This window comes from Sarcophilus harrisii, chromosome 2, assembly GCF_902635505.1.
Source record: "Sarcophilus harrisii chromosome 2, mSarHar1.11, whole genome shotgun sequence".
NCBI classification, from domain to species: domain Eukaryota; kingdom Metazoa; phylum Chordata; class Mammalia; order Dasyuromorphia; family Dasyuridae; genus Sarcophilus; species Sarcophilus harrisii.
In genome coordinates, this window is record NC_045427.1 from 196,493,900 (window position 1) to 196,507,396 (window position 13,497).

At 36.6% G+C, this 13,497-nt stretch overlaps 1 protein-coding gene across 1 annotated transcript in view; it reads right to left on the reverse strand.

The window, feature by feature from the left end:
* The window catches only part of GALNT14 (polypeptide N-acetylgalactosaminyltransferase 14), a 313,597-nt gene that overhangs the window by 129,366 nt on the left and 170,734 nt on the right, over window positions 1–13,497 (reverse strand). The window lies entirely within an intron of this gene.

Genomic DNA, 13,497 nt, shown 5'->3' on the forward strand with positions numbered 1-13,497 from the left:
GACTTAGAGCTGGAAGAGAACCATTTAATCCAGGTTAAGTAATTTTTCCACAGTCATTTAGCAGGTCACTGTTAAAGGCAGGATTCAAACACAAATTCTCCTTGTTCTGTGTCTTGTATTCCTTCTACCATACCAGGAACCCCTTAGTACCCAGTGAAGCTCTCTGTTAGCATAAGATTGTTTTCAGGAGTCAATCCTGAAGGAGCTTGGTCTGCATGTCAAAAGGTGATAACTGCCAATAACTGACTGGGGATAAGTGAGAAGCAGGGGCAGCCACAGTTGTCTGACATTCAGAAGTTGCCTTCCTGTTATCTTCCCCTGGAAAGATCTCATGGAGGTGCTTGCTCCAGCATGAAAAACACTCAGAGCAGCTGTCAAAGGGCTCACAAACTCTTGGGTTGAAAAATGGAAAGACTGGGTTTGGAGGAGATGGGGAGAGCTTGTTTGTGAAAGCTAAGTATCCGTGATGGGCTTTCCCTACCTCCTCCCCTCTCTCCCCTTGATGTGGAATTACTAACTCCAGGACTGAGCAAGTGGAAACGCCTTTCGTTAGTAGGAATGTGAACATTTCTTATGTTTAGCAATTCTGTCTGTAAAGATTTTTATCCCATTATAGCTAAATGATGAGGAAAGAGAGAGAAATGATGACAATCTTTTGTAGCCACTCCAGCAGGGTAAATACCAAGAAGGGAGAAAAATGTTCGGACATTGGGCCAGTGCCCTTTCATCTAGCAGGATGAAAAAGAGTGAGGGAAAATGTCTTCCTGGTGAGATGTATTGAACCATGGAATTTCCCCTCCAGGCAAGTGATGGGAGCCCAGTGTCTGAATCATTTAACTCCATGCTGGACAAAGGCTTGGAGAATATGCCCAAAGGAACCTCTATACTCAGATGGGGTAGGACCATGAGTATGGGGGGGAGGGGAGAAGAGAGAAGGGGCTGACATCATGGATCATTTATAGCTCTGATTGTGCTTCAGAGGAAAGGTTGATAGATTTTAAGTCAGGAGATCTGAGTTCAAATTCTGCCTGTGGTTTTTACTATCTTTGTGACCTCAGATTCATCCCTTATCCACTCAGATCTTTCAGTGGTAAAAACAAATGGATTATACAATCTATATTGAACAGCTACTTGGTAAAGTGGATAAAGTACTGGGTTTGTAATCAGCAAGACTCATCTTTTGGAATTCAAACCTGGCCTCAGACCCTTATTAGCTATATGACTAGACAAGTTATTTAATTCTGGTTGTCTCAGTTTCCTGATATGTAAAATGATCTGGAGAAAGAAATGGCAAATCACTCCAGTATCTCTTCCAAGAAAACCCCAAATAGGGTCACAAAGAGTGGGATATAACTGAAATGACTGAATAACAACATAGACTAAATTACCTCTAAGGTCTCTTCTCATTATAAATATATTATCCTACATCTCTTCCTTTTCCACTCAGGCTGACTTCAGCTACTCCCTGACAACGGGTTTTCATTAAAGGGAAGCAACTGGGTAGCAGAAGTTATTGGAAACTAGGGTACAAAATTTCCCAATTTTGCCTAGAGCTGTCCTTGAGTGAAAAGTGCCAGCTAGGTATGTGAAAAAGCTGAGTGGGCTGCAGTGAATCAATGGAATATTGGTTTTTTTTTAAACTGTGTCAAGGAAAATGCATAAAAACATGGAAGACCAGTATAATATATTCCAATCTGAACAAGGCAGCTTTCAAACTTCATTCCCACCCCCAACCCTCCCACCTAAATGAAAATTAAAGTTAAGAGTCACTTTCAGATAGGGACAAACTTATTTTTGCAACCCCAAAGAAAATACACTCATCAATACCAATCAGCTATAGTACAACTCTCAAACAAATACAGAGCATGCGATATTTGTTCCAGTCCCAGGCTGACAGTTTGTTGGGGGAGGATAAGGGGTGAAAGGTATTGGGAAGGGGGAGCTAGAAAGGGGCTTTCTGCTTCTTTGGACTGCTTTACAGCTCAGTATGAAAGTGAAATCCTCAGGTTTTCCCAGGGCTTCTGTCCATGGAATGCCACGACATTATTGGCTTATACAGAGTACCACCCTGCCAACACCCTGCCAACAGTGACCACCAATATCAGCTGTCTTCTGGGTGCAAACACTGATGGCTTCCCTTCTGCCTACTCCACCCCCTTTCCCCACCTGCTAGCTCCCTTCCTCTCTTTTGTGGAAACTTTGGATTCCTAACCCTTCCCCCTTTCTTTCCCCATCCCCATGCTCACCCCTCCCTATAGCACCTGCTCTAATGCTTAGCTAATAATGTACTAGGCTTGGTGCTGTTCAAATATAGTCTATAAATCTAATTCTAATTTCCACAGTAAGAAAATTGGAAGCAATTTTAATAAGCTCAGACCCCTCCCACATACTGCTTCTTTGCTTTTCTCTCTATGTTAATGAGAACTTGGGGGAAAAAATGCTTTAAATCTCCCTGAGTGTATTCTCTTATTCCCTTGAATGTCAGGGTGATAGGAATAAAGCTTGTTTTTTGTCCATTTTTTATTCTCTACACTAAGGCAAGTGAGATCTTAAAAAAATTCCAAATGGATCAGTGATCAAAATTCTTTTTTTTAATTTACATGCCAAAAAAAGGAAAGAAATATACTTATCTGATTTAGTTATTACAATTGTGCAGAAGATGATTTTTAAAAATCTATTAAATAGGTTAAATAACAGAACAGAAAATAGAGGGAGCTCCTTTTCAATTCTAAATCTAAGATGATTATATCAAAATGGAGTTTCTGAACAACAAAAATGAAGCATGAAGAATAAAATATAACATCAAAGATCAGGAAAAATATTTGTGATAAATATTTCTTCAGTACTTTATATTTCAATCGATCTATCACCTCACTGATTTAAGTACTCCCTCTAATGGTGCAACCTATCTATATCTTTTCATCTGATATAATTCTTTTCCATTTCCTTTCATAATTTCTACCTCAAATATCTACCCAATTTATTGAACACTGCCTTCCAATATTTTAACTTTTTATGTATCTTTGTGCAGCACACAAGTTATTAATTTATTATCTCTTACTCTCATTATATCACCAATTCATCTTTTCTGATTATAGATTTTCTGGATAGCTTATATACCACTTATGAATAAATTATCAGCAACAAGCTGCTTGAGCCTACCAACACTACAATATGCCTTTTAACTTCCCTTTTGGTCACCAACAATTTTGATTCTTTGGATATTGTGGTATTCTATCATTTAAGGCATCATACTGTTGGGAAAAAATGTTGTTAAAAACAAGTCAACAAACATTTGTTAAACTGTTACTATGTCTCAGTTACTATGCTAGGCACTAGGGATACAAAGGCAAGCAATGGTTAGTTGTTGCTGCCACAGAGCTCCTAGTAATGGTGATGACATATAAACAATACTGTGTGTGTGTGTATGTGTGTGTACACACATACACACATACACACACACAGATAATTTCAAGGGACAGCACCATTAAAGGGGAACCAGGAACTAGTTCTTGAAAAAAATAGGATTTTAGCTGACTTGAAGGAAGCCATGGAGAAAAAAAGGGGTGGGAACAAGGAAGAATAGCTTTATAGGCATGGTAACAGCCAGTAAAAATGCACAGAATTGGTATGGGGAATGTCCTATTTGAGGAACAGGAAGGAGGTCAGCCTAGCTGGATTCTAGAGAATGTGAAGAAGAATCAAGCATAAAAAAGATTAGAAAGGTAGGAAGAGCCCAAGTTGTGAAGGATTTTTCTTATTATCAGGAAGAAATTTTTTATCTTTAGAAATATTGTACAATGACCCAAATATAATCTGATCCTACCTCTTTTCTCTGTTTAATCAAATGCATCCTCAATGTTTTTTCCAAGATTTATTCTCATCCTAGTACATATCACAGTTTGGACAACGAGGCATTTTTTGCTGATTTTTTTTTTCTCTTTTGGAATCCCAAGATCAATCTCTTTTGAGTGGTTGCTTTTACCATTAGGGGACCTCATAATATTTTTGTCCTGATATAATGAGCGGTGTGTCTTTCAAAAACAAGAGAATGTGAAGGACCTCACCATTTCACAGGGAAGAGAACCTCTCTTCCATTTGAACTTCACCTGAATCCCAGCACTGAGTATTTTTCAAGCATAGCTCTTTTTTATGCCTTGCTTGATGTTGCTTATCAGAGGATCATTAATAGACTGACTGCAACCACCAAGGAATCTGCTATCACATTAAGATAGGCACAGGAAACACCTTGTTGGAAGAGAACTTTTAAGGCTGATTCTTTTTTTTGTGAGTCAAATATTTTTTTCCTTATCGGTAAACAATAAACACAGTTGGATCTTGAATTTTTTACACCTTTTCAGTCAACTGTGTGACTAAACATGTGGTCTGCTGTAGAAAATCATTTATGAAAACCTGAACATATTCCCCTCTCATATTTTTGTCAAGGTCACCCTTGATATGTGGAGGGTTTATCTCTTAATACACACACACACACACACACACACACACACACACACACACAATATTATTTCCTTCTATTTTCCTCTTCCCCTGGAAAATAAAATAAAAACAAACTTTGGTAACAAATATGTTTTAAGCAAAACAAGTCCCCACATGTCCAAAATCTATATAATATAATCTATTATCTCTTGCTCTCATTATATGACCAACTCATGCCTCACATTGCAAATTTGGGCTGTCACCTCTTTGTCAGGAGGTGGCAATATTCTAAGACATTAGAGCTCTGGAATCATAGGTGAGCATTGTGTTAATCAGAATTGTCTTTCAAAATTGTTTGTTTTACAATGTTATTGATAAAGAATAAATCATTCTCCTGATCCTATTAATTTCATTCTATATCAGTTCATACTGGTATTCCCGGATTTTTCTGAAATTCTCATCATTTCTTACAGCACAATAACATTATATTATTTATTTATATTCATATGTTATAATTTGTCCAGTTATTCCCCAGATAATGAGGGAATAGTTCTCTGTGGTTGTTTCTCAAAAAATACCATAGAGATAGGAAGGATTAATAGATATTGATGTCTACTTGATCATCTTTGCGGGTTTAGTGAATAATGAAAATCGTAAGCAAATTTTTCCCAACTGTTCCTACCTCTTCTCCTTTGAATACCTTGAAAATTGATTGCTCAGTGCTTATAAAGCTGTATCAGGCTCAGCATGGACTGGGTCTGGTCCAGCAGTTCCTACCACTCTTAACTTTTTAAAGAGACATTTGTCTTCCCAATTCCATTTATGATGAGAATGTTTATATTAACATGGTTCATTTCCTCCCCTAGTAAAGCCATTGGTTGTTGGATGAGGATCTTACATTTAAAATTCCAAGTTAAATAAATTGTAAATAAAAATTTGTTTTTTAAAAAAATAAACATTTTGTATTCTTAGCCTATTTTAAAAACTTTTCTGCCATTCAGGCACATTTACTCCAGAGGTGGAGAAGTCTCAGTGCAGAACCAAAAGCCATATTTTTTATTTGTTTGTTTCATGGATTTGTCACAGATAAGGGATTCATCAGTTAATGATCAAAAAGATGGTAATGAACCTCACTATATTTATTTAGGTCGGTCATTAGTTAGCAGATACAGTGTGAAGTCAAGATTATACTCAAATCCTTTCTAGTTATTTAGGACCTGTGTTCTCTTGGAATAATTTTGAGAAGTCAGGATCATTTTCATGCTAAAGCAACATATAAAATCAAGACTTTTGTCGAGATTACAAGAAATAGACCTGATAAAAGTCATACTTCCTCAAATTTGTAAAGAATTAGCAGAACTGTACAAGAGTAAGGTATCTTCTCCATTTAACTGACTGTGGAACCAAAGACCTGAGTCAAAATCTCACTTGTGAACACATTACTTGTGTTGTGGACAAAGCTAGTGGTTCAGTACATATGAACTCTGGACTCCAATCAAGAAATCTTGAATTCAAATCTGACCTCAGATACTTCCCAGATATATAACCTCCAAAAAGTCGCTTAACATATCTGCCTCAGTTTCTTGAACTGTAAAATGAGAATAATAATAGCAAACACTTCTTAGGGGTTTTGTGAGGATCAAATGAGATAATATATGTAAAATTAACTTGGTACACAGATTCTGGCACTTGTGTGTGCTTAATAAATAATTTTTTTTTCTTTCCTTTCTTCTGTATGACTATGAGCAAGTCAACCTTTTGGGAGCTCAGTTAACTTATAAATAAAATGAGGGAGGAACAATACTTAGTTTCTGAGGTCCTTTTCAGTGGATTTATGATGATCTAATTGATAAGTGGTCAGTTCTTGAAAGAAGGAATTAACCATAAATTACCCATAACTATCTGAAAAATTACCCAAATTATAACAATCAGAGACAGAGGTACCATAATTCAAAGGATAGAGGGCCAGCTTCAGAATATATACATATATATGTGTATACATACAAGTATATATGTATGTATGCATTTACATTGACTCTGTGACCCTTGGTTTGGTATAGGGAGCTCCCTCCAGCAGTAAATCCACATGTACAGACAAAGAGAAATAATAATGAGAAAAATGCAAATTAAAACAACTTTGCTCTCTTTAAATGGATTATGTTGGTAAATTTTTCTTTTTTTTTTTTTTTTTTTTTTTTTTTTTTTTTTGAGATTGAGCCTTCTTATGTCATCTGGACCTGATTCAATCAACAATTCAACATTGGCTGATTAACATGGAAATTTTAATCTGCTCTATTTTTTCAATTTGGGTCAGTTCACTTCACCTCAGGCAGCCTGGTGACCCTACACCCTGCAGGGCCCACCATATTCATGTTAGATTTAGCATTTGAAAATGGTAACCACTCAGAACTCCCTAATTGCCCTAACTCACGCAATCCACCAGCCTCAGCCTCCCCAACAACAAGATCTACGTAAATGGTACCACACTCAGCCAAACTTAATCTGAAATGATAAAATATTATCCTGGTGAAGCATACCAAGGCAATACTCGGGCTGACAGCATCCCTACCACAATTCCCTTATGAGTTCATTTAAGATCATTGCTTTAGTACCAATAATTGTTAGTTATATTTATACCCATCATGTGTATAAAAGCAATTGAAGATCATTTAGCAGATGAAGATTAGAAAAAGTTCATCCTATGGGGAACTAGTGTTCCTGAGTTATTCAGAATTCCCATTAACCTGTAAAATGTCTTTTAGACCCAGCACTGCTGCCCTAAAGAGTACAGGACCAGAGAGGAGCAGTATCTCTTTTTAGTAATAATATCCTTTTAATCTTTTGGTACAAAAATATTTATTTAGATGATATTTGATAGGAAAAACATGTACTGTTGCATTCCATTCCCAAACCTGAATTACTAGAATGGTTTGAGTTAAGCTTAAACACTCAAAATATTTAGTGTTAGTTAACAAAATTGAATTACAATGTGACCTAGTTAATTTCCTGGTTGAAGTGGGGAAAAGGCAATGCTAGGCCAGGGATTCAGAGTATTTCCCCAAAAAAGGTCAGAAAGTACAGACAGTGAGCTTGACGTTGGTTCCTGAGAAGATTCTAGAATAGATCATTTAAGAGAGGGGTGATAAACATCTCAAAAGGGAATGGATCATTATGAATCCTAGCATGGCTTCATTAAGAACAAGTACTACCAGCCTGACCTCATTTCCTTTGTTAGATGTAGATAGTAGATCAGGAGTGATATTGCTAATATAGTTTTTCTAGATTTTAGCAAAATGTTGATAAAGTATCATGTTATTCTTATATTATTCTATTGGAATGTTATTCTTGTTATTCTTATGGAAAAGCTGGGGAGAAATAAAACAGAGATGGATCCAGAACTGTTTGGATGGTCAGATCCAAAGAGTTAATGGTTCAGTGTCAGTATTGCAGCAAACCCTCAGCCAAGGGATCCAAGACAACCTCTAACTTCAAGTGACTTTCCTGTGTAAGGAATAAGTTGATCCTGCCTTTTGGAAGGTGCCATACTTGAGGGTGTCAGATTTTAGCTATGGGAATCCTTTGTCACAAGGCCATAAAGGCTTAGGCAGAGGAATTTGTGAAATTCAAGCAAAAAATTAGGACAACTCCAATGGCTAGCTGGAAAAAATATCATTGCCAAGACAAACAGATGCTTGGCTCTGTGCCATCTTACATTTTTATAAGTGATTTAGATAAAAACACAGATAACACAGATATAATTATCATCAAATTTGAAAGAAGGAAGAAAGGGAAGGAGGGAGGAAAGTAAGAAGAAAGGAAGGAAGGAAGAAAGGAAGGAAGGAAGAAAGGGAAGGAAGGAAGGAAGGAAGGAAAAAAGGAAGGAAGGAAGAGAGAAAGAAAGAAAGAAAGAAAGAAAGAAAGAAAGAAAGAAAGAAAGAAAGAAAGAAAGAAAGAAGGAAGGAAGGAAGGAAGGAAGGAAGGAAGGAAGGAAGGAAGGAAGGAAGGAAGGAAGGAAGGAAAGGAAGAGAGAAAAAGAGAGAAAGAACGAAAGAAAGAAAGAAAGAGGGATGGAGGGAGGGGAGGAGGGAACGAGGGAAGGAGGAAGGAATGAAGAAACTTCACAAGTATAAAGGATATAGATTAATTAGGTATCAGTTGTCCTGTCAAAGTTTGGGATGTTTTAGTATACCACAAGCCCAATACAAGTCAGCAGTGTGATGTGATAGTCAAAAAACTGTAGTGTAGTATTGTGGTCCATTAAGAACTTCTAGGGAGGGATATCTAAGTGATGCAGTGGTTAGAATACCAGCCCTTAAGTCAGGAGGACCTGAGTTCAAATCTGGTCTCAGACACTTAACACTTCCTAGCTATGTGACTCTAGGAAAGTCACTTAACCCCAACTGCCTCAGTCCAAAAAAAAAAAAAAAAGAAAAGAAAAGAAAAGAAAAGAAAAGAAAAGGAAAGGAAAGAAAGAACTTCCAGGGATAGGGCACTTAGCTATTTACTATTGAATGCTACAGTTTTTTTTTTTTAAAAAGACATTATTGACCTAAAATATTCATAAGAGGGCAAGCAAAGTGGTTAAAGGTCTTGACTCCTGATATATAGGAATTGTTTTAAGAACAGAACATGTGAAGAAGAAAAGACTCAAGGAAATATATGAGAGCTATCTTCAAGTATTTGAAGGACTGTCATATGGAAGAAGGATTATATTTACACCACTTGGCCCTAAAAAGCTATATCAGTTATCAGAGAAAACAACAACAGCAGTAGCAACTTCCTAATAATTAGAACTGAATAAAAGTATAATGCTCTTTATCATATCACAATGTAAGGGGTTCCTCTTCCACGCAGGCTGCAAGAAAGACTCCAAGCAGAGGCTATGTGATTTCTTAGGCCTATTAAAATAACGATTCTTTTTCATCTAATCCTTTTAGATAAGACGGCCACTGAGATATTTTAGAGCTCTTAAATTGTGTGGATTCTGTAAATAGGTGGCCAGGATTCTGGTGGTTTGTAGTTACTGTATTTTTAGGTTTATATAAGGATTTCTCTCCATGGGAAAAAAAGGAACCCCCCCCCCCCACTGACTCTGTAAGATTTCCTTCTGCAGCTGGTTCCAAAGTACAAATCACCAATGGAGAGAGTGAAATTTCTAAAAGAAATGGGTTTAGGGAACTGGATCCAAGCCGACCTCTAATCTGCACTGACTAGTCTGTGTCAGGAATAATTAGATCCTGACCTTTGGAAGGTGCCATACCTGAGGGTGTCAGATGTTAGATATGGGGATCATTTGTCACAAAATTGTAAAGGCTTGAGCAGAATAATTTGTAGAATTCAAGCAAGAATTGGGACAACTCCAGTGGCTAGCTGGAAAAAAATATGATTGCCAACACAAACAGATGCTCTGGGGATGACGGGAAGAGGCATTGAGCCCAATGCTGTGTTAGGTGAAGAGTAACAATGCCTTCTCCCATAAGCAGCCTTGAGTCGGCTCGTGAAATATGAGATCTTAAAGTATAAAACTGATTACCAAATTTTTGTGGAAGAAAAGGGATCTTCTAATTGGCTTATTGGCAATCTTGAGACCTTGGAAAATGTGAAAGGGAGAAAAAAAGAGGGTAATAGCCCCCCAGTAGAGACCTTAAAGATGCAAGAATTTTGTGTCACCTATCTGATGGGGATACTGGGGTTGATTGGTGGGCCAGAGAACACTAAATTGGTGGCACTACAGTGTAAGCCCCAGTGTCTGCAACGATCCAAAAGAGATTGTATGCAAGTCTTATGATCTCTTACCTACTTTGCTAAAGATGACCCTGTCAAATAATGGGAACTGTTTGTGGTAAACATGTTGTTACTGGTTCCACGGCCCTGATTTTTCTGATGTTGCTCTTTTTTTAAGCATTATTGGTTCACATTAGGAGACTTACTTTGAGTTACCTCTTCCCCTGCAATGGACTGTATTTTTTTCAGAAATTTTATATTTTTTTATTGTTTCTCTCTTCTTATTGTTTATATTGGACTTTTCTTCATATGCTAATTATATTAGGGTTCTTCCTAGGATCATAAATATTTTAAGGGATAGAAAATCACCAGATTTTGGAGGACCTTGCCAGCAAAGGGAGGGATGTTATGTGTTATGATGGGAATAATATTTATGTAGGCTGGTAAGCTTTTCTTTAAGGTGGCAAAAAAAGATATCTCAAGAATTTGATTGTTCCACAGAACTAGGGGGTAAAAAAGTTAGCCTTATGGTTTTCCAAAAGTTGGACAGCTCCCATTTTCCTATGGAATGTCCTTATAACCTAATATTCCTGCCTGGTGGAGGTAGGGGAGAATGATGTCCGATTTTTAGTAATTACATCTATATAATACTATGTTGTAAATAAAGGCATTCTGATTATATTTCAGATCCAGGAGGGTTTCATTGCATTCTATCTTCAGATTGCCCTGAGTTTAAGACTGGCCCAGGATAGTGTGCCTCTCTATTGTACTTTGAATTAGCTAAAACTTTGACTTTTCCAAAGTGGCTCTGCTGCCACAGAACATGAGTAAGAGAATATTAGTAATTGTGTGTGTGTGTGTGATTGTGAGGATTTGATGTGACTGAGAACATTATACAGCTTTCCAAATGCAACCAATCCCAATTTCTTCCTAATTAGAGGTCTCTGAGAAAGAGCCAGATAAACCTTGTTATGCCTGGGATTCCATTCACATTTGTGCTGAATCAGATGACCATTGATTTCTCTTCAGACTTGCAAATTCGTTGATTCCTATTTATATTCAACTCTAGGGTTAGCTCATCATTCATCTATGATGCTTTTCCATGTGCATGAATGGACTAACCCAACCAAGAGCCTATCTAATTTCATGCCATAGTTTAGTCAATGTGTGATCTTCCTCCACTTGGTTTTCCAGTATGGATAATCAGTATAATTTCTTTTGAGCTATTATGGATCTCATCATCCGTTAAGTGGGTATATAACATCTACCCTTTCTTATTGTTCAATCATTTTCAGCTGTATCCTAGTCTTTGTGACTCTATTTGGGAATTTCTTGGCATAGATACTAGAGTGGTTTGTCATGAATACAAGCCATTTTGTTATTATAAGTCATTATATATTTATAAATATATTCATATATATATATATTTATAAGTTATAAGTTTTCAAGTCAAGAGCAGCTGAGATCACTATTTGTTTGCTATGCTTTCCTGAATTAATACATTTCTTTCTCCAATTTATTTTACAAATGAGAAAATTGAGGAAAATAGGGTTAAGTGACTTGCCCAGAGTCACATAGCTAGTAAGTTTCTGAGCCTGGATTTGAACCCATTTAGATGGGTCTTCCTAACTCCATGCCTAGTACTATGCTACTTAGCTACCTTACCTACCCCCTCTACCTCATTGGATTAATATGAGGACCAAATGAGCAAGGATTTTGTAACTATAAAATATTAAATCAATATAAGCTACTTTATTAATAACAAATTATAAATCATTACATTGAAATTATCATTGTCATTAAAATAATCATCATTATTACTATTATTTATGATAATAGTAATTATATGATAATATATAATTAGAATAATTAATAATGGTGATAATGATGATGATAATAATAGTTCCTTTTTAACAGTCTTGTGATTTCATTAGTTTAGGAAATTCTCAATGCAGTTTCCTATACCAATAAAATCACAATTCCAAGAAAAAGTTGCTATTATGATAATAATTATTATTATTATTAGAGAATGTAATTTGATAGTCGGCATCCTTTTATGGGTTTGGGTCACTAATCAGATGGCACTAACTTCTGAGAAACAGACACTTACCCAGCAAGGTTTTTATGACCCTTGGAGAAGCTGGCAAAGAACATACTCAAACATAACAATTGAGTTACAGATCTAATTTTTTTAAATCCTCATAGAAACCTTGCACATAGTGACACTTAATAAATATTTGTTAGCTTATTGGTCCTATGAGTTGACTGGAGCACTTTTCTCTTCCTGCATCAAGATTAGATCCCATAGCACAGGGCCTGTCATCAGAATTGTCAGGAAGATATGATTGTTATCTCTGATCAGGGCCATGGCTACTGCCTTCAATGCCTTTTTTTCATTTTGTGTATTTTAAGAGGCCTGAAGTTCTAATTAAGTACTTTATCTTCTTTTACCAGGAATCTTTGAATAGAAAGAGACAAAAAGAGAGAGAGAGAGAGAGAGAGAGAGAGAGAGAGAGAGAGAGAGAGAGAAAGAGAGAGAGAGAGACTAGACTAAGAGTCAGAAGAAAGGAATTCTAGACCCATCTATTGCACTACATTAGTTGTGTGAGCTCATGTGGATCACTACAGTATCAATGAACCTCAGTATCTTCATCTGTAAAATGAAGGGATTGGACTTCACAACTCCCAAAGGTCCTTTTCAGCTCTAAATTTTATGAATCTATTAACTCCTTCACTTCATAGATGAAGATGTTTAGCCACTTAAGTAGAGACAGGGCTAAGGTTTAGGTTTCCAGACTTTGGGATAGCATTCTTGTCAATTTTGATGAATTACTTTCAGCACTGATGTAGGTATCTGTCCCACTAAATAGAAGAGGGGTCTGAGTAATAGGCCAGGGGAAATGATGTTAATGGCCAGCCCAAGTAAAAAAACAGGAAAGAAAAAACCAACAAAATGAAGGGTTTATGTAGGAAAATAATAAGAAATGATGCTTGAAAGTAAGTAGGTACCACATCATGAAGGATCTTGATGTTGTTGAGTAGCTAATGAGATATGGTAGGCTTTGGATCAGAAGAGTGACATAATCAGTGTTATAGTTGAGAAAGAGGAATATAACAATAAGATGGATTGGATAGAGAAAGGATTAAAGTCAAGAAGATGAGTTAGGAAGCTATTCTTTAATAGTCTAAGCATGAAAGAAGTAATGAGGACTTAAACCAGAGTGAAAGCAGTCAGCAAAAATGAAAAATGCGCCTTTGATAGGATACTGGAAGAAGCACTGCACTGGGCTCCAGAACCCTTACGTTATAGTCTCCTTTGTGTATTAAATCACT